Source organism: Dermacentor andersoni, chromosome 6 (assembly GCF_023375885.2).
Source record: "Dermacentor andersoni chromosome 6, qqDerAnde1_hic_scaffold, whole genome shotgun sequence".
NCBI lineage: Eukaryota > Metazoa > Arthropoda > Arachnida > Ixodida > Ixodidae > Dermacentor > Dermacentor andersoni.
This window is the reverse complement of record NC_092819.1, coordinates 86,082,150-86,104,682: the sequence shown is the minus strand read 5'-3', so window position 1 is coordinate 86,104,682 and position 22,533 is coordinate 86,082,150. Positions and strand designations below refer to the sequence as shown.

The window sequence follows — 22,533 nt, the reverse complement described above, 5'->3', positions numbered from 1 at the left end:
CTTACCAGTACTCAATTACGGGGCAGAAACCTGGAGGCTTACGAAAAGGGTTCTGCTGAAATTGAGGACGACGCAACGAGCCATGGAAAGAAGAATGATAGGTGTAACGTTAAGGGATAAGAAAAGAGCAGATTGGGTGAGGGAACAAACGCGGGTAAATGACATCTTAGTTGAAATCAAGAAAAAGAAATGGGCATGGGCCGGACATGTAATGAGGAGGGAAGATAACCGATGGTCATTAAGGGTTACGGACTGGATTCCAAGGGAAGGAAAGCGTAGTAGGGGGCGGCAGAAACTTAGGTGGGCGGATGACATTAAGACGTTTGCAGGGACAACATGGCCACAATTAGTACATGACCGGGGTAGTTGGAGAAGTATGGGAGAGGCCTTTGCCCTGCAGTGGGCGTAACTAGGCTGATGATGATGATGATGATGATTGTGTAACCATGCTGGTGATCTCAAATGTGGTGCTCTCAGCAGTGTGCTACCAAAATTTTCAGTAGTAAGCCTGCCAAGGGTCAGCCACACCCATGTAAAATAAGCTAACAGAGAAATGAATGAATGAACGAATGAATGCTTTATTTAGACAATGCATTGTCTGGGGTGTAGGGGCTGAAGGCAGATGCAACTGCCTGACAAAGGCCCCCCTACCCGCACATTGCTCAGGGGGTGGAACATCATGAAAATACAGTGCAACAATGTAGAAACAAAAAAAAAGAATAAAATGTATGCGGCAAGCAATCAAGTATACAAAGAGGTAAGACTGTTACACTTTATACACAATATATCATCAGTAATGCGCGAGAACATGGAAATATTTAAACAAGCAAATAATACGTATGTGTGTTACAAAACATTATCTGAAGAGATGGCATCAGTGATTCTTGAAGAATATTCAATTAAGTTTGAATATTGTTTAAAGTGGAAATGCAATGTAACTGATTTTCTTATTGTAAGTGTTTGACTACAATTTTCTCATTATAAATAGGACATGTTACATCATGGGAGCCCATACCATATTGCAGCAATGGTGCCAATCCTCTATGTTTACATGGTCATGCTTACAAGGGCTCCATTCTCATCAAGTGGAGCTTTGGACACCTGAACCACTAATTTATCACTTTAGCTTGACCAAATAGTATTTGCCTTTAGGTGTCCTTCGGTGCAATTATCTGAGGTCTACATGGACCCAGCTTTAATATTTAGGCAAGTGAACCAATAGACATGAGTATCGTATTTGGTGCAGTACGTGCCCGAACAGTCAACTGTCCGTGGTTCTTCATGTTAAAGAATTTCATTATTCTGGTCAGTCACGGTACACCTGCCCCTAACATTATTATACAAGTACATCTTCAGTCATGCACTTATGTGACTGTGCATTTTCTCTGTTTTTGTGATCTTTTGTTTGCTTCTATATGCACTATGCTGTTTTTATTCTTTCACTGAGTCGAGAGTAAGTACTTCTATTGCTTTTGTTTTTGTGTTTCTTTGTGTTGTTTAGGAAATTGAGAATTTACCAGATTAAATAAGTAACCTTCACAAATATATGCAAATCCAAGGAACTTGTACATAAAGGACAATAAAGCTGTATACGGGAGTTCTCGCACACTTCGTAAGTCCTATATACCTTATGCACAAAAGTGTCGCTATCTTTTGGCATAGGGGCGCAACTAGCTTGTGGACACCATGTTGAAGGAGTATGCTGACTGCATAAGCATGAGAGCCCATGGTGCCCATCAAATAGGAGTGATTTTTACAAGTGAACGCACCATATGTTAAGTTGTTCTGCTTTTCAATTGAAACATGTGAACTAGCATTTTGTAGCACAAGTAGAGACAAAATACAAGCAGTCCTAGAGGTAATGTTACGGCTGCAATTCATAAATTTCAATGAATTATTAGCGATTGTGGAGTCGCAGCCAGTTCAGTATAGCTGTATTTATTTTTTCAAAAATGCAGCAGATCCAGCTTGTTGGATATATATACAGCGAAGCTTTGTGTGAGGGCACAAAGAGTCAAAATACCAGTACACACACGCACACACATGCACCCACATATACAATTGCAGGCATACACAAATTATACCGAGCCTTTTGTTAAGCGGAGTTTCGGACTACTAGTGAGTACGATGGGTGCCTTGAACGCATCACGGCTCCAGAGGCAGCATGCACATGCGTACTCAGCGAAATTTGAATATTTTATCCCCCAGAAGCGCTTACTTCCTCATTACCGTGCAGCCATGGATGTGCAAAGGTGAGCTTTCTGGTTCTTTCTTTCTGTCCCCCTCACGGCCCGCGCCGCCGTGGATGAGCATAGACCACAGCCATCTGGTGGTGATGCAGTGACGTGAACCTCCTTCGCTGTGACTGGTTGGCCTATTCGGCGACAGAACAGCCACGTAGCTCCCATGGTCACGCAAACCTGGCGATGTTTGCAAAGAAAAGCTTCACTTTTGAATATGTGTCTTGATTGCTGGTAAATATGTGACTAAGATGAACATATTACTGGTCTCTCATGACCGGAAACAACTGAATTATGCTTGGTTTACAATCACAGGACACATCATTGTCTGAGCCAATGAAGTGTCACTTTCATTCAGTTCTGCGCTAGAAAACGTTTATTGAGCGTCATAACATTACCGAAATAAAACCCATGGCGCTTATGATAAAAATGCCGCTTCCTAACCCCCTCCTAAGAACAGGGAGAAAAAGATCTGTTTTTAGTGCTCCATCTAAACAATGGGTGATAAATTTCTAGGGTTAATTGGCACATATACAAACAAATAACGGAAGTTAAATGTGTGCATAACTCACCATTTTTGCCATGTGTCCATGGCAAAATAATCAAGTTAATATAATCAAAATATGAGAAATTTAAGTCACCAGCCATCAGGCTGTTGTAGGCCAATCACCACACTAGAGCAATCAATATCTATGATAGGAGCCGAATAATGAATTTTCGTGTCTATTCATATTTGCGGGCATTACCCAGCATAACACTCTTTTTAAAAAGCATTACAATTGAGCATATAAGAATTGGACTCGTTTCAGCTGGAAAGATAAAAATTATCTGGCAATTCTGGAGCCATTTCAAACAGCTAATTGATGTGGAGTCGCATGTCTTGTCCGTTTCTTGAAGTACCGGTGTTTTATAGTATACATTGCTTGGAAGATTGGGTAATCTTAAAGCTATTAACACTGCTAGTAAATGGCATTAATGTGGTCATGGAAGCTATTATTTTTTGGTTGTCTCGGAAGATGAGCGATGTTGACGGCGCAGTTGAACGAGAGGTTGGCTTTAGCTGCAGTACATAAGTAAATTGTGGGCACTTGATGTATGAATGCTGATTGCATGAGACCGACATGCACAAAACATGAGAAAAGGCGGCTAGCAAAGCACCAGGAGGAAACTATAAAAAGTAATATTGCACGCATGGACAATTCGCAAGCTAGCTTATGACTTCTGCAAGAACTTTCTGAGGCATTGAAACAGTGAAGCAGTGCAACCTTGCATGTTTCGTTGGGAAAATTAAAATCTCCATAACCCAATGATAACATTATGATTGTAGAACCAAGCATCTGAAGCCGTATTTGCTGTTCTCTCAAGTTACAGGTGACGAGATGAGTTTATATCATGCTCTCCTTGATCATTTCGAGTAGAGCATTCTTCCATAAATTTCGTTTGCAACACAACATACTGAGCTTCATTTAAATTCTGAGTTAGTGTGCAGGACGTGCTTCACCTTTTGTTACCATTGTCCTCTTTCCAGCAGCTCTTGTTAAACATGGCAGATTTGCACAAGGCTGCCGGTAGATGGCAGAAGTGTTAGCTTAAGGTCCATAGTAGTCTGGTCAATGATGTTACTACTGTTGCTACTGCCCGAAATCTACCTGGGACTTCTTAAAATGAATAACTATACGCAATGAAATATATTCGCTATATCAAAGTCTTTTAAGATATTTCACAATATGCAGGCTTAGTACTTTTATGTATACTCTTTGCTATATCCAACACATATGTTCCTGTATTCTCCACTGGCTTTAACAACACCAGCGTTCGGTTGCATGTTCCGATAAATGCTTTGGGGTTGCAATGTTGGCTTTCGCAGGTTTTCGGCTCTGCATTCTCACCGACGACGCGGTCATATGGCCCCTTTGGGTGCTTGACGCTGGCTGTTCTCTGGCTGGTATTTGATACTGACCATGCCACGAACTACACATTGCTGTCGCCACACAAAAACTATTGTGGAACCCCGCTATATACACAGCTTAGCTGTAAAGTTATTGGCATTAAATGATAAGAAGCTGCAATGACACCGGAGTGTGATGTAAGCTGCAATGCCCATGGAGTCTCGCGGAAGCCACAAGTAAGTGGCAAGTCAAAAGGGAGTATCAAATGAAACAAATTTCTGAGACCACAAATTGAATTTCATTGCATTGGGCTGTAAACAGTTAAATGTACGCAAAACCATTTGCAGACACCACCTTGCGAGGTGGTGTCTGCACTTAGTGGTAACAGAGCTTCGCATAATGTATGGCGTAGCGTTGTATTTGGGGTTAATACGGTGCTGTCTCCAATTACACCTGCACTTGAGCAAGAAAAGGTGGGTACACAGAATCTCGATCTAGACAGCTGTCATGCATTTTTAGTTTCTGCTTGCAAAAATAACCTGGTTATTGCACACATGGCAATAAGTTGTTCTTGAATTTCCATTCTTCCAATTATTACTCTTCCAACACACTCATCAGCAACATTAGGTAACATTCTAGAGCTTATTCTTTAATGCATAATCCTGATATTTACTCTTAAACAATCCAATTGGATTGCTTTTTTCTTCTGATAATGATGTTATCGCTGGTCGCATTGGTATTTCTCTGACAGGAAAAAAATAATTGCAAAACAAGTAAGGTGTTATAAAAGAGCAATATTTGACCTCATCAACAATGAATTGTTTTAATTTGCTGAGCAACTCTTTCATGATGACTAGAGACCAGGTTTTTAGGCACTAAATGTGTGGGTTTTAGGTATCTAAAACAGGCACTTAAGGCTTCATTTTAGGCATGATAGGAGCTGGAATAGGCACTATAAATTGTTGATAAACCATGATTTGTTTGACGCAATGAATGTGTGTAGTCTATTTTCATGGTAAGAAAACTCATGTAGCGTACAATTGTGAGGTCTGAAAGGCAGCAACCGTATTGAGCAAACAATCGCTTCATAGGGCTTTGCTAGGCACACGAGAGTAGTCTTTTTTTGTCAAATCTGCATACTTCAGTAAACACATTTAACAAACTTTTTCGAACACAATGAGCAGGAAGCGTTTATTTAACAGCCACTTACGTGCTTTCAATAGTGCATCAAGTGTAGCAAGCATAAAAAACACAAAATATCCCCAGAAATAAGCTATGGTTAATGAGAAAAGCAAAATTTTGGGCTTAGTGGATTACAAACCTTCCAAGAAGAAAAGAATAGTAGACTAGTGTACGATCAGAAATTATTAGAAAAGTTATTAGAGTAACACATTATTATCATCTCTATAGGTTCTCGGTTCTGAAATTGTGCCTCTTCTCACTCAAGAATAAGCTTGTAGGAATGCTCAACATCAACAGGGATGAATAGAGAGTTTTCATATTCCCATATGTTTAATAGCTTCATGCGCTCTGGTATTCGTGAGTCTGCATCAGGAAAAACTACCACAATATTTTTGAGCTCAAGAAATACATATTTCTTGTCTATGGCAGACTGCTGACATACATGGGATGCATAAAAATTGTGTTATGCTACGGTAGCTGCGTAATGACTCATGAACTGTTCACCACAACTCTTCCATATTGCTATGAATGAATTCTTTACAAAGGGTTTCTTTTTTATCAGATGCTGGAGCACAGGAGTATGTATCTTCTTACCTACACCAACTTGAATAAAAGGAGCAGGGAGGACAAGGTGAGGGGTTGAGCTTATTGCTTTAGATGTGCCACCATGAGCTAGTTGTCTCTGTAAAATAACAAAGGGGCGAAGGCGCCAAAAAAACGGGACCGTGTAAATAGTTGACAGCAGTAGCAGCAAACTATGCATGCTTCCGCCTACAGTCAGCAGTGCATATTTCTCAATATCCTGGTCCTTTCTAAAATTCCCGCCTGCAGTGTAACATGGTGTTGAGTGTCCACTGCCAAAGGAGACTTTTGGTGATGTTTCTTTTTTTGCATTGCTAAACAGTGTCGGGCAACTGATGAGAGGACCTCAAAGCTCAGCTAACATTGACAATGCAAGCACTTACTTGTTAGGTCACATTGCCAAGCATGTTGCAGCTAGCAGCCGTTTCAGGTAACGCTGCCAGCTTGATCTAGTGGAAAGAAGTAATCATCTGTGCTGTCAAAACAGAAAGAGCACCCAGAAAATGCATATTCAGGTGCTAAAAGGAAGAATAGGCCCATGTATACAGGCACAACATACAGAAATAGGCACTTATAGGCACTATAAAGTCAGTGCTGAACCACTTCTCAACCCATAATTCATGTTCATACACCAAATGGTTATGGCCCTGATGCGAGAGAAGAAATAGGCTTTTGCTACAATTCAGTTTCAGCGATCACCTGTCTCGCTCAGTCAAAGATAACAGGTTATCATTTAAAAACACGTTCACAAACTTAATTGATTCACACATTCCAGACATCTCTAAAAAACACCCTGGTTTAACTTGTCCCTTGGTAATCTCAATAACAAAAAGAAGCGTCATTTTAAGCAGGCAAACAAAAAGAATAGCAGATTCTTGGCATTGGTATAAACAGTTCGACAAAGAATGTCAATCGCTCTTTAAGTCTTGTTCACTGCCACTTTTACAAATGTGACTTGCCGTCAATGCTCACAAATAACCCTCGATGTTTCTGGCACATAATTTATAGTATACATAATCACCCTAACATCATTTTTATTGGTAACACTAGCAGTGTAATACAGACTTACAGAGTCCTCAACTTCTGCATTATACTGTTTCAAGTCTTTATACATGAGGGCACCATCTTTTATCCTCACCCAAATATGCATACTGCGGCATGAAAATCGCTAGGAAACAGTGTTTTCGCAGTGTTAACCTGGAGATATCTTCCACATCTGATGACACTGGCTTCAAAGATACAATATACACTTTAAATAATCATGCAGATCTCATGCAGTGTGGGAATCAATGTTACGTGAAACATTTTTTTGCAGGTAGCTAGCCACCCAGCATCAATGGCTGAGGGTTATACAAAGCTTTACCTGGTGGACCAATGTTTTTGTGTATGTCAGCAACTGTATATGTGTGATGTGAACGTCTGCATCACCACAGCAGCAAGACATTATGTTAAAGATGTTAGCATGACAGTGATGATATGACGAAAGATTTTTTTTACTCCTGTGAAGAAACATTCTAACCTGTTTAGCAGAGTACTATGTTCAGGTAGTAGGTGCAAAATTAACCTGTCCCAAGTTGTTACTACAGCAGTAAGAAAATGATGCCGTTAGCATGACAGACGACAGATATTTTTTACTCCGGTGCAGAAACATTACTACCTGTTTAGCAAAGTACTATGTAGGGCTAGTTGGTGCAAAATTAACCTGTCCCAAACTGTGACCTGCTTAGTTATCACTTGGGACTGGTGCAGTCTAGCACAGCATCTCATTGCAATATAGCAGCTATGAAAGAAGGTTGGGAAATAATTCCATGCGCTCACACTTTTACAAGCAACTTGTTGATATGTGTGCGATGCACACGAATGTCAGTACAGTAAAACCTCATTAATGTGTACCCACATAAGTAAGTTAGGTTTAAATATAGCTGTGATAAATCCCCCTTCCTGCCACCATTGAGCTTAATGTGTTGGCTGACTGCTGCAGTCGCTCACAACATTCCAAACAGTTAGTGCATAGAATTTAGTTGATTTTTCAATGTGTACAAGCACGGAACTGGAGAAATGTCGTGGGCGTAGGCCATAGACAGTGAAATTGCGGTGCATGGACCTTTCACTGGCCGCAGTCGCCACCGACAGTGACGGCAAAATATGGTGGCCATGATCTGCTTCCTGCTCCCTTAGCATCTGATGTTTCCACATCACCGATGACGATGACATGGAAGTGGATGATCACCCTTCTTTATCCGATGCGGCATGTGCATTGACCGTCATGAGGGCATTTGCAGAGAAGTGGGGCCTGATGGAGAAACTGGCTCACAGCCTTGCCGAGTATGAGGACGTCATGATCGCTGCAAGGCCACCACACCAGCAAGTGAAAATCACAAATTTTTTGCTGCCTGCACCCAAATAAAACTTATCTGCGTGTGTGTCTGAGTGAGCATTAAGACGTAGTTTTGTTCTGGCTGGTAAGTCTACAGCCTCTCATCTGCCATTGTTGGTTGGTTAGTATATCACTTAGTGTGTACCTGATCCACGTTCCCTGCCAACTACGTATTAACAAGATTTTACTGTAGTACAACTGACTATCACTTGTGCATTTCATTCCAGAGTCTCTCCCGACTCTCTGATAAAATGGAAACCATGGCACATATGTGCCCATGCTCTCCCTTGTGCTATGTGACATGCCGCACATGCCAGATGGCTGAAAGAGCTAGCCTGCGTTGGCACATGAGAAACACGTGTGCAACTGCGGCCTCATGGTAAGAGAACCGAGCTGTTGTGCTGGGGAGTCAAGGATTTGATCGCACCATAAGACACTTTAGTTCTTTTTTATAGAAGAGGCGCAAAACAATGTCACACAGGAACCTACCTACCCATCACAAAGTGCCTGGGAAGAGTCAAAGAATGTTCTGCATTAATACATCTCATTAGGCTTTTCCACTAAACTGGGCGTGCTTTCCTCACAATCGTTGTCAAATGGTATCATTCCTCACGACTGAAAAATTACTGAAGTCATTCCCATTTTCAAATATGGAGACCAGTGTCCACCACTCAACTACCCTTCCATTTCACTAACGAGTACTATATATGCCAACTTTTTGAGCGTACCGTATCAAACATTCGCAAGTCATAAATTATTTGGAGGGTCATAACATTATTTACAAATACCAACACAGTTTTTGCAAGGGTTACTTATGTTACACACAACTAGCCGACTTCATTCCCTAACTTCATATATCACTATTATATGTCTGCATTCAAGCTGACCAAGTGCTCCTCGACTATTCGAAAGCATTTGACCACGCTTCTCATGAAACTTGCTGAACATGACATAATGCTAATGTGCTTGCATAGATCGAAGGTTTCCTTCAAATAGCCTTTTAGTATGCTAACACAAATGATTTTAAATCGGCTTATACGGCCACGTTAAATGGTGTACCACGTGGCACTTGGTTCCTTAATTGCTATTGATAATATACCTTAATGATTTATCAAATTCTGTTTCATAAGTTAGATAATTTGCCAATGATTATGTCATACGCCGTAACACCTTATGCAGCCCTGACAGCCACCTACTATAACCTGACCTAGATACAATTAACCAGGGTGTTGAAACGAAATGTTTTTCCTTCTGGTTTTAGTCTCGTTCCACTGCAAAAAAGTCCCATTCTGGTTCGTAAAAATGGTCCGTAACGATTCATAACAGTTTTCGTTTGCATGCAAAAATTTTCAAGCAAGGTAATGATAAAAACAGTATTAAGTTTTCTCAATAAGTGAATTATGAGTTCTGAGATCAGGCTTAGTACCTTGAGTCAAGGCACTGAGCATGATCTCAGAAGCAGCACATCATTGAGTATACTCACTGAAATGCAAGACTGCTGTTCTGATAAAAGCAACTTAAATGAACATAAATGGACGATAAGACTTCGTTAACAAAGCACTGTACCCGTAGATAATGAAATGATAAGCTCTTCTGCATGCAAGCCTGTTATGATGCTGATATGCTGGTGCACCGAGCGACAAGCTTAGATTAGTGGAGTGTTCTACCCGCTATCACTCACACTATCCTTGCCCGAGATAGACGCTAATGGTGATGTTGCCTGACGTCAGCTGCTTTGGATTGCCAACTTTCCCCTAGAAATGAAAGCCCACAAAAAATATTTCGGTTTCATTCCAAAACAAACTAATAAATAACATTACAGTTACATTTTCATTCCAGTCAAAAATATCGTTTTTTTTCTTTTTTCGTTTTTGTACAGTTCCGACGTGCTGCAATTAACACATGGTGAAGTTACACATTTACACTTAATCAAATCTTCATACTGCTTGTGCATACTCACATTGCTATTCTTTATTTAACACAAGAGTGCTTTTTGCAGACGTGTAGATCAAGGATTTTGCAATGCCTCAGTGTGAAATAAGGAAACTGGAGGAGAGAATAAGAAATGACGAAAGAGGGTGATAAATTGGCAGGTGGAACTTGAAAACAAAGGGAGATTACGTCAGGTGGGGTGGGTTCGAGTTGTAACTGACTTTGGCAGAGAGCGCATGGTGCGCACCATGTTGCATGATTGCAAAAGAGATGGTGAGTTCTACAGAGTTCATGCAGGAAGACGCCACAATTTTAACTGTACCTGGGAGAGAACACGGGGCGGCCATGCAATGGATAGAAGAACATCAGGGCAAAAGGTCTTGCAGTTGACACACTGTGTCATTAATGTAGCAGCTGTTAATTATGTCACAGCCAACCACATGGCACCACTCTCAGTATGATGTATGAGGGTTGATCCATAAATAAGGTTCCCATAGAGCTCCAGCCACACGGGAAGGTGCGAGGTGAAATGTGGCAACACTGCTGTGTGCGCCTGTTCCCCCCCTCTCGATTCACCCTGGCCGCGCTTCGCAGCGCCGCTAATTTTTGGCTCAGCAGCCGTCCGAAATGGAGGTTCCCATTGTTGATCCCGCCAAGTGCAAGATTCTTTCTGCAATTCAATTTTTGCACGCCAAAAGGATATTGCCTTTGGGGCATATACCCGTGGATAATCATCGTCAGTTGACAGAGGTGTATGGCGACAAGTGTATGCCCATTCAACACATCCGAAAGTGGTGCACGGAGTTTAGTGCCGATCGGAAGGAAGTCCACGATGAAGAACGGAGTGGAAGACTCAGTTTTGGAGGTGGTTATCGAGATGGTCCAACGTGAAGTGCTTCAAAACAGGAGGATCACTATCGATGAACTTGTTGCTCAGATTCCTGGGAGTTCTTATGGTACAGTGGAAAGAGCTTTGACTGAAAAATTGGGGTATCACAAGTGTTGTGCTCGATGGGTACCGCAGCTATCGACATCAGACCACAAGGAGAAATGCCTTGACTGTGCTCGCCTGTTTCTTGAAAAGTGTCAAGAAGATAAGGAAAGATTGTTGGACTCCATTGTTACAGGAGACGAAACGTGGATGTTTCATTTCACTCCCGAAACGAAACAAAAATCCAAACAGTGGCGTCACCCAGAGTAACCAGTCACAAAGAAGTTCAAACAAACTCCTTCTGCTGGCAAAGTCATGGCCAGTGTTTTTTTGGGATCGTAAGGGGATACTGCTGATCGATTTCGTGGAATGTGGGAAAACAATCACCTCAGACAGTTATTGTGGAACACTAAGAAAACTCAGGCGAGCTATCCAGAACTGCCGGCGAGGACGACTGGCAGCCGGCGTAACGCTGCTTCACAACAACACCCGACTTCACATCTCACATCAAACCCAGGAACTTTGGCAAACTTTTAGTGGACTGTCATGCCCCACTCAACGTACAGTCCAGACCTCGCACCTAGTGATTATCACTTGTTCCCCAAATTAAAGGAACATTTGAATAGCCAACACTTCCGTAGCGACGATGAAGTCAAAGAAGAGGTGAAACGCTTCCTCAATGGGTTGGCGGCGGAGTTCTAGGACATTGGGAGACAGAATTGGGACACCGTCTACAAAAATGTGCAGAAAAATATGGTGATTATGTAGAAAAATAGAGCAATGTTTCATGTTTCCAATGAAGCAAATTTCTATGAGAATAAACAATGTTGTCTATCTCTAAAATTGATGGCAACCTTCTTTCTGGATCAACCCTTAAATATACATGACCGAGTTAGTGTGCTTTGGCAGGCCGTTGCCCCAATTCAAGCAACTCAGTTTAGCAAATGAAAGGTCCCACACTGAGGCACAGATTCTAGGGCACAGGGTGTATGTATGTACGTATGTATGTATGTGCGTATGTATGTATGTGTGTGTGTGTGTGTGTGTATATATATATATATATATATATATATATATATATATATATATATATATATATATATATATATATGCGTGTGTGTGTGTGTGTGTGTGTACTGGATAGGCCTCTTGGCCTATATCCAGTACACTCTAACAAGTAAGCCTGAGGCACTGCAAAGTATATATAAATATTATTTCGCATGATGGACTACATATTAACTTTTTCAAACTACGAAGAGTGAAACTTGGTAAAAAACTGCGCCATTTGGAGATGATGTCGAGTTTGTGTCAAGCGTGCATGCATATACGCGCGCCGTCTGACGTACTGTTCTTTTCCTCTCTCGATTTGCGTTGTATTCGTGCGCACGCCACATCGGAGCCTGTGGTTGAGTGGTCGATACGTGACCCAAAGGAAAAACTTAGATCTGCCGGCGAGTGACGGACTTCATCGGGTCTGCTGCCAAATAGAAAGCTGTTATAAATGTTTCTGAACGGTGTATTTTAGAACCACAATAACGCCGAGATACAAAATCAAATACTAGAAATCAAGCAAGTGTAACCTTACTTATAATAGTGGGGGAAAAAAAATACGACATAGGAGATACGCCCCTGGTGGGACTTGAACCCACAATCTTTGGTTCCGGAGACCAACGCCTTATCCATTAGGCCACAGGAGCACGCCAACAGTCTGCCTCCTTGGCACTATATCAAACGATTCACGTCGGTGTTTCGCAATTTAATGAAGGGCGCGAATTACATGATTTTTAAAAAACAAAAGCTTACATGCACACACGCCGCACGACGTCATTAGCCAGGAGCACGTCGACTTTCTTGTTTCTTTCCAACTGTAAAAGACCATTGCTATTTTTTTTCTTCGTTACAAGTTCAACTAGTGAAATTCAAGCGCAACGCTTTGAATGGGCACGAGAAAGATGTGTTATCGTCATGGTACTTTTAAATGTCTACTTGGCGTGTACTTACGTTGTCTTGCGTAAGGCACATAACAGTACTGCTGACGCTAGTTATAACATCCCAATCAATCCTATAAGCTATTGACAGTCCCTAGAGCAGTAATTTTGGAAAGGGAGATCCCAACTAACCAGCCATATTGGTAAAGCCGAATCACCTCGGCGCACGTTTTAAAAGGCACGATAGTACATTTTGCCGACACGCAACTGCACTTTCCAGCGAAGATTGTGCAACCACAGAACGGTGCAACGTTGAATGGGATGCTGACCATAGTGCTGACCAAACAAAAAGAAACTGAAACAGCAGCTAGCGCCATCTCCCTCACGCTGAACAAAGCTGTGGCAAAATAAATCGAAAATGTGTCGAGTGATGCCGCTGCAGTACATTGAAGGAGAATAAGAGTGCTCTAAAGGAGAGTTCCCAATATGGTGCCAAAGAAGGTTCTTGGTGTCATAGAATGCTCTTATACTATAGTGCATACTGCAGTGCAACACTAGAGTGCAACATACTGTATATTCTAAGCATTATAGTTACACTACAGTGTACGGGCAGATGGTGCGGGAAAGATCGTACGCGTCGAGGCGCGGCGTGAGCACATATATCTTCTCTAGACAAATATGGGTGCTCTGGCTGCCTCACAAAGGTACGATACAATGTCTAAGAAGGCAAACATATTGAGCAAAGTGGGCGCGCGCTGGCGCGCGTACGTGTATATAGTGAGATGGCTGTCGCGTTCGCTCGTCGCCTACAAGTCGTACCCCATGCGAGCGACGATCTTTAGCGACGTCTTCCCGTTCTTGCCGGTATGAAGACAGCAATATGCTCGCCGAAACTAGCGTGACGCGTGCTCTATTAAGCTAAGTTGACGTATTCTACTCTAAAAAGCAGCATAAAATATTTCTGAAGGTCTTGCAATAGGTTCTTATCCTTGCACGTATAAAACTTCAATAGTTTGCTCCTTCTATGCGACAATCGCTGGTATTTGAGTGATCTACATCCAGTTCTGGCTTCGCGCTATTGGCTAGTCGCTCATAGCACTTCCGGGCGACGAACGGCGAATTCTAGATTTACAGAACCGGGCAATCGAGCGACAAGACCGAGTCATCTGTTCAAGCGACGGCCCGTTTCGTCGCTCGTCACCGTCGCGCACAAGGTCGCTCTCATGTACTTTCAGAGCGCGTTTTCGGCAGTTCGATTCTCAAATGTATGTTTGTTTTCTGGCTCACGCAAAAAATTCTATAATTCAGATGTGCACGTGGGTGTGAGCTCCTGAATATTTGACTGCACTTGTTAAAAAAAAAAAAAAAAAATTCTGCGCTCACCGCTGCACTGTTCTTGCTCAAATTTTGCACAACGGTCGCATTTTGGCGTCGACTTCGCGTAGTATAACACTTGGCACAGTTAATTGCTTCGTTTCTAGGAAAAAAGTGGAAATTTGCCTACGCTTATGGGGATGCGAACTGCTGCCGCGACGGCGCATGGATGGATGGATGGATGTTATGAGCGTCCCCTTTGGAACGGGCCGGTGGGTTGTGCCACCAAGCTCTTGCTATTATACTGCCTAATGTGCAACATAGGTTAAGAAAAAAAAAAGAACACTATGAACTTCCACAACCAAATTTTTTGATCTTCTATTACGAACTGTGCTTTTGTACGTCTCCGTTTTTGTCGTTTCTCTACTTCCACCAATCCTCGAATCGCCTCTTACTAATCCCTATTGCGGGCATGTTTACTTTTCCAGTGCTCTCGCTGAACCCAAGGGTTTCAAGGAGGCCAGTGGTGCCTAAATCGACCGCTGGGTAGACGTGTTCACATTCTAATAAAACATGCTCCATAGTTTCTCTAGCTTTACCGCAGCAAGCACATGCTTCTTCTTATATCTCTCTTTATAGGTGCGTGTTCTAAGGCATCCCGATCTCGCTTCGAAAAGTAATGAGCTTCCCTTTGACTTATCATAAATTGTTTCTTTCCCGATTTCGTTTTTTCCTCTTGAGTATTTACTCAAGGCAGGTTTCTTTTCCATTGCCGCCATCCATGAGATTATTTCAGCCTCTTCGACTTTCCGCTTGACGTTCTTTGTTGCTGTGTTGCCCACCCTACAGGCCGCATAAACTGTGTCGCCACCTGTCATCATCTGCAGAAAGCAGCGTTTCAGAGAGGGCACTCGCCTGTTCCAGGCACCGAGTTTCATACAATAATTACTAGATAAACCTCTGGCGCTAGTGTCCACGGGAGCTGCAATGAGAGCGGCTGTACCAGCACGGGAATTATGGGAAGTACATGAATTTGCCTAAACCTCGTCCTTTTGGCTTCAAACGGCTTTGTGAACTCGTGATTTTCAACAATGTACTGCGTAATAAACCATCAAATAAACATCGTTACAATTGTCCGACGGCAGGACTCGAACACAGGAACTCTAGCACAGAAGCCTGATATTGAAACCATTAAGCCACGGACGCCTTTTGCTTTTTCTTTATGGCCTTCATTACAACACCATGTAAACGCGTACAGAGCACGTCACTTGGTGCAGAAAAATAATATTACATCATTTGGAGAGACTGTACATATTTAAAAGGCCCTCAAAGAGGATATCACAGACACCAAACTGTCAAGCTCCTGAAACCACTCTGGTGGTTCAATCATGTGCTTGAGGGCATCACGCGTTTACCTAAGCATTTCAGTTAGGTGTTCCCTCGCAGACCTTTCATCTAAGCGGGCATTCTTGACATCCATACGCGTTTTCCACACGCTGCTCATACACAAAAGCATTATCAAGTCAGCCGGCACTCCCCCTGTGTCTGCGCATGGTAAGAACCGAATACTGAAAGGACTTAGCGGCAGTTCTTTCTTCAGAGTTCGTTTGAGAACATCCCACAAGAAAACGGAGTCATGGCAATCCAAGATGTGCTCAATAGTTTCAGGTTTCTTACATATGATGCAGTTAAGAGACCACGGAACAAAGAAGCCCTTGCTTTGTAGCCATGCCTTCACAAGGAGAGTGCCAGAATGCAATTGAAAAAGAAGGTTTTCGCTGAAGATCTAACCGGCATTATTTTAACGCGTTTCAGCGCATTGCGTTCAAGTCCTAAGTTATACATCGTGCGGTAAACAAGATGCGGTAAGAAAACATCAACCAGATCACTATAAGGTTTCTTGCGCGCCACAGAAGTAAAAAATTCATTCGAAATATGCGCTTTCAGTAAAGAAAAGGACATAACTTCCCTCAGAAAGCCAAATGGTGTTCGAGTTTTTTCATTTGTTGATGAGATAACCCACTCAGGCAATGAAGAACTTAATCCCACTTGAGCAGTACGCAGAAATATATCACTTTTGTCCCTTCAGAAAAAAGAACCTACTAACAATATGTTTCAAAAACAAATGTGTTAGCCCTAGTCCTCCATTCTTCAGCGAATGAAACAAGTTACACCGTCTAGTTCTTTCCCATGTGGATCCCCATATACCAAACATTCTGTGAAGTTTCTGCACCGAAATTCTTGCCATGCATAACACTTTTAGTACATAATACACCTTTGTAGCTAAAAACAAATAGCAAAAACTAGCCCTTGAAAACATCGAAAAATTGTGCCCGCCCCACTTTTCTGTCTGGTCTTTAACTCTTTTTACTTCTTCGATCCAATACGCGGCACTGTCACGATAATGTTGTAATGGCACCCCAAGATATTTTCCAGGGGTAACGCTCCAGTTCATATTGCAAAAATACTCAGGTGCCTGTGGCCATTTGCCGTGCCATAAACCTGGACACTTAGTCCAGCTGACAACACTTCCAGTTGGGGCGCAAAAAGAAACAACCTCTTTCATAGTTTTATTCACACTTTCAGTAATACGGCAGAAAATTGCCTCGTCATCTGCATAAGCCAGAACTCTAGTCTCAATTACTGCGTAGATAAACCCACGAATAGATTGGCTTTTAATTATGTCCAAACAAGACGGCTTTAAATACAAGGCAAGTAAAAGAGGCGACAAACAGCATTCTTCTTTTACTGATGATTCCACTTCTATACTGGCGCCTAATTTCCTATTAATTACTAACTTTGCAGTGCAATCCTTGTACACCATTCTTACTCCATCTGTTATCACTGCACCGGCTTTAACATGTTCTAATATGACATCATGGACGACTCTGTCAAAAGCCTTTTCAAGGTCAATTTGTATCATAGCGACTCTGTCCTCCTTTTCATCGCAACATTCCAGTATGGCCCTTGCAGTATGTATATTCGAAAAGATCGATCTGCCTTTGATACCGCATGTCTGATGGGGGCCCACAAGTTTTTTTATAACAGTCTGCAATCGTCGCACCAGTACTTTAGCGTAAACTTTATAGTCCGTATTTGTCAAGCTTATTGGTCTGTAGGCTTCAACCGCCAAAAGTCGCGCACGATCTCTCGCTTTAGGAATTATATCTCCCTTATCACGCGCTGTATTGCTACAGCTATTCCACTTTTAAAGCTCTTATAGAAAGCCCCTCCCAGACCATCAGGCCCCGGCGACTTGCCGGGACTAAGTTCGTCAATCGCATCCTCAACTTCTGAAAGGATTATTGGTCTGTCGAGCGCTTCACAGACCTCATCTGGTAATGTTGGCATTAATGGCAAGAAGTCAGTTCTAAACCTTTGAATATCACATGCCTTCTTCCCCGTCAAACTTTCATAATAAGACTCAAATGCGTGCTTAATCATTCCAGCATCACTAGTGACTTTCTCTTGATAACTTATTTCTGTTATTTCATTTCAAACCACGTGTTTCTTCTCGTCACTTATTGCTCGCTTGGTAAGCGTCTCTCCCATCCATAAACTCTCGGCTCTTGCCCTTAATACCGCACCCCTGTACTTTTCTTCATCCATGACTTCAAGCTCAGACTTAAATTCTTTGATTTCTTTAAAAAAATAAGCCAGGCGAAGAGATTTCTGCGAAGAGCATATATTTTAACCTAAGGTGCAATTCCTTCTCACGCTCTTTTTCTTTGTGATAAACTACGTATGCTCTTTCAATCGCGGTGAATTTAACGTCCCTTATGAAGAGTTCCCATTCTGCAATGAAGAACACTGACGTAGTCATGCTGAGCAAATTTTCGAGCTTTTCTTGAACTGCTTTTTGAAAAAACGTCGTCCTGCAAAAGCTTATCATTTAGCTTCCATAAGTCCCAGCTGAATTTTGATGGTTTTTGCTTCTTTCCTATGGTTGACATAACGAGGCAATGATCGCTAAGACTAACATGCAACACTTGATAACTTGAAAATAAAGGCACAAAGGTTAACGGAGCATAAATTCTGTTAGCCTGCTATGACACTGACCTTGGTAGTGGGTATACATGGTATGGTTTTCGCTAGACAAGATATAACCAATGTATTCAAGCTCTTGTTGCCTTACAGTCGAACTTAAAATGAACGCACTTTTACCACAAACACTGGTCAACTTAGATTTATCTTCTGGAAAGCAAACACAATTAAAATCACCCAGTAATATGATATGCTTTTCACAATTCAAGTACTGCTGAACATCACAAAAAAAAAAAAAACTTCCCGCTCCCGTGTTACGTTCGGAGCATAAACACGGGAGATGCCCTCCAAGGCATCTCTGAAAAAGTTAAATCGCAGAGGACCATTCTACCATCCTCGGATGACATGACGGCTTCAACTACAGCAATCCTGCTACGCAAAAGAATAAGGCAGCCCCCAGACCTACCCGCCGCGTGACATACAGTTACGGTATATCTGAGGCAGAAAACGTTAGTCATTTGCTCCGTGTATTCATCAGTCACAATTTTTGTTTCTTGAATGGCCAATAAGTGAATATTATTTTCAGTAAGAATACGGTTAACTTGGCATTGCCTTCTACGCCCGCTAAGTCCACGCACGTTCAACGTCGTGACACAAAGACCAGTCTAAAAATTTGCTGTCATTTAACGAGAGGAGAATCTAAACCAATTACCGCACATCGTCAGTCTCACGTCTGCTACGATGACTCGACGGTCTAGGGAGGCGGACCATGGTTTTCTGGACTTCAAAGCACAATGACGATGGCCGCCGACGCACATCCTGCCCACAAACCCCAGTCCCCAGACACCCCAACAACAATTTTGCTATCACAGGAACGCCTCCGCGTGAGCGGATGCATCTGGGTTGTAGAACGGCGTTTGGCTGGAACGCCGGGCTTGGGCTTAGACGCCTGTCGGCGTCCCGGGGTAGCTTGCGGTGGAGACTCGTCACTCCCGGTGTCTTGATCCTTTTCCTCATGCTCATCCGCCTCTTCGTGAAGCCTCTTAGCAGGTGCACTACTTGACGTTGGCATCACAGTCGTCAGTGTCGTGCTGTTCCCCGGTCGTCACTTCTGCTGATGTGCAAGTTTCTTTGGCCTCTTTTACCTCGACCTCTATCGAGTTAGTTGGTTCTACCGTGTCATCCCATGGGTCTTTCTAGCCGTCCGATGACTTGGCTTCATTAAAAGTCGTTGCCCTCTCAGGGGCGTTAACACCGAGGACTGGGTCTCTTTCCCTTCGCCTGCTGCTTCAACTGCGTTGACCACGTCCCTCAAGTGATCTGTGACATCGTACTTCAATGCCGGGCCTGTCACTGTGGCATAGGTTCGGACGCACTGGGTCTCGTCGTGGCCGAAACGACGACAAAGCCCACAGCGTGGTACACGGCACTCGCGTCGTATGTGCCCGATGCCGCGGCATCAGAGGAAGAGGGGGGCTCTGCTAGGGACGTGCACGAGCGCAACATCTTCCGCTACTCGCAGCTGGTGGGGCAAGTCCTCAGCGGTGACGCCCACCTTTATTCAGCTTAATAGTGACATAACGGGTGGTTGACCCTTTGTCAACGAATCCTTGTGCCCCCCATCTGTCCCTGGTGATTTCAGTCACCTTCCCAAAAGGCGACAAAGCAGTGCGAACGTCGTCGTCAGGTACGTACACCGTGAAGAAGCCAGTAGAGCGGGATACGGACGCCTCGGTCACACGGGTCGACGACCATACAGCGGTGGTCCTTGACATCAAAAGCGTCTGCAGTGACCTTATGAAATTATCGCGGGCATGTCAGTGCCTTGCGATGCTTGGCGCGTTTCTATTTGGCCACCTGGACAAGCTCAATCATTGCAATTAATAGCAATTGTGCGTGTTCGCGGCGTCTTTCGCACGTCGAAGAGTATAGATTGCGCTGAAATTTACAATAAGATTTATATAGCGTAATATACAAAGCCACAAGAACGTTTGAATCCACAAGCACGAAGATCAGACAAATCCATGTACTTCTCATCATTCCATGGAGGAAGGAAACTGAGGAGAGGCCCTACCCCCTCCGCGCGCTAGGAGAAAAGTGTGGAGGAAATGACGTAGTAGGTTCTCCTCTGTTTTACTGTTTTTTTATTTCTTTGCTGTAGCGGCCATGCCTTTCGGGCCACAATGGCGGCTTTGTTATGGTTCTGTGCGCTCACACGTGTTGCTCCGTAGGTTTCGTACCGTGGCAAAGGCGCCGTGCGGGCAGGTTTGCGTTGGTCTCCGTGTTTTGTTGCGCTGCGTTATCTAGACCGTGCTCTCCTGGATGTTGCTGTGGCCAGGTGGGACAGGAGGAACTAAAGTTCGTGAAATGAACGCGCATGCAACGCTGTACGCAATGTACCGTGCTACGGCAAATGGCTACGGTCGAAGGGATATCCACGGGAAATGTTGCCCTCTTTCGCGGAATCATGCTAACGTACATGCTTAGTATTGCTGCGGAGCGCGCGGGTCCGAGCAGCACGGTTGCGCGCAGCGCGGCGTGGTTTCGCGAGAAATGTAAACAAGAGAGGAGAGCTGGCCCGATAGGCGGAGCAACGCCATGAGCAACGCCAACTTCCGGCTTCACTTTAGCTTCACAATGTTCATTGTGTTGTGTTGTAGCCTCATTATGTTCCATTGATGTCCATGGAACATCATGTTCTGGACATTGCACATACCTTATAGTTATTGATATTTGTCCAAACAGCGTTACAAATACATACCATGGATAATATAAATTCTATCCAGATGATATTGCTGTAACGTAGAGTACGGATATCTCAGATAGACATAAGTGACCTCTTATAGATGCTTACTTGATGCATGCAGATCGAAGTCCTTAGAACATCTAGTGAATCTTTCCTGTTGACACTAGCGAGCTCATGTGAGTGCCTGGCATATCAGGATCTGTTTCATAGCGTTTGCTATGAATACGATCATTACTTTCGCAACACACGCTTTGTGACAAATGCAACGCACACACAGCAATAACATATACATCGCGTGCAAACGCATATGCACATGCACGCGCCCAAGGAAGTGCAGTGTGCTCATTCTTCTACGCCTTCCGCCTGGCACGAGTGACATGTTGAACTAACCAAAGTTTTAACAGTTTTATCAGAATATACGAGAAGTGGGTGTACACATATAAGCTACATATATGATAGTTCAAGATTATATTCTGAAAAAAAGAAAGAGAAAACATATTTCTGTCATATGGAAACTGGAAAATAAAGCCTATGAGAGGACAACTATTCACGTGGGGACCAAGAAAGATCTCTATGTCAAGTTGTTACAGCGTACATTAGTTGTCATATATGTTAAAACCTACTGGCCGTCTCTTTCTAACAAACGCCCGTGCCTGGGACGTTTAGCGATTCCTGTTTTCGACTTACACAAGGATCCAATTCCTATGTCCCAGAGACATGGGTGTTTTTCTGGGTAATTAAGAGAGAGCACTGCACTTCTATCCCTGCGGCTAAGCTATAGTGTATACTGTCATTGAGATAACAAGCACATAGTACAGAGGAAGTAAGAAAACGCGACCATTTAGGACGGTGTCCTCGTCTTTCTCCGCGTTTCCACAACCACATTGCATTAACGGATAAGAAAAGTTGCGTTGTGGGTTTACTGTTCGAGTTCACTATACCTTTAGTGGACCATAAGGAAGACAGCATACCAAAATACAGAAATCCTTCTTTTTTGTTGGTCTTATACGTACACAAAGGGCCAACCGAGCAAGCAACATTCATTGTCGTCGTTTTCTACTATGTTAAAAAACAAAACAAAAACAAGAAACTTTGCAATCGTATTGCGCTCTACAATATGCTTCTAACCGGTGACATCAAAGATGCCATAAAAGCATGACTTTTTAGAAAGTGCACCTTAAGGTGCACAAACGCAGATAAAACAGCGAAGAACGCGCCTCGTTTTCTTCCATCCAGTCATTCCATGGCAAAAGATCGCGTGGGTGTATCCTTATAGATATTGCTAAATTTATTGGAAATCATTTCATACTTACGAATTTAAATAAGCATTGTTTAAGATTGATTTTCGCTCCTAACTTCACATTACAGTTGGGCTACAACCAATAAATCATGACTTTGATACTCCACCTACGCGCTGAATTACCCACA

The 22,533-nt window shown here is 42.9% G+C and overlaps 1 long non-coding RNA gene and 1 other non-coding gene across 3 annotated transcripts; both read right to left on the bottom strand.

The window, feature by feature from the left end:
* Nucleotides 1–554: 554 nt before the first annotated feature.
* LOC140218765 (uncharacterized) lies at nt 555–13,435 on the bottom strand. Of its 2 annotated transcripts, XR_011894947.1 has the most exons (3): nt 13,135–13,435; nt 6,277–6,368; nt 555–2,420 (listed from the first exon to the last, which is right to left on the bottom strand). It is a non-coding gene; the product is annotated as an uncharacterized lncRNA (long non-coding RNA). The 2 variants fall into 2 exon arrangements; XR_011894946.1 differs by lacking the exon at nt 13,135–13,435 and having other exon boundaries at nt 6,277–6,669.
* Nucleotides 12,758–12,830, bottom strand: TRNAR-CCG (transfer RNA arginine (anticodon CCG)). Its single transcript has one exon. It is a non-coding gene; the product is annotated as a tRNA-Arg (tRNA).
* Nucleotides 13,436–22,533: the final 9,098 nt, after the last annotated feature.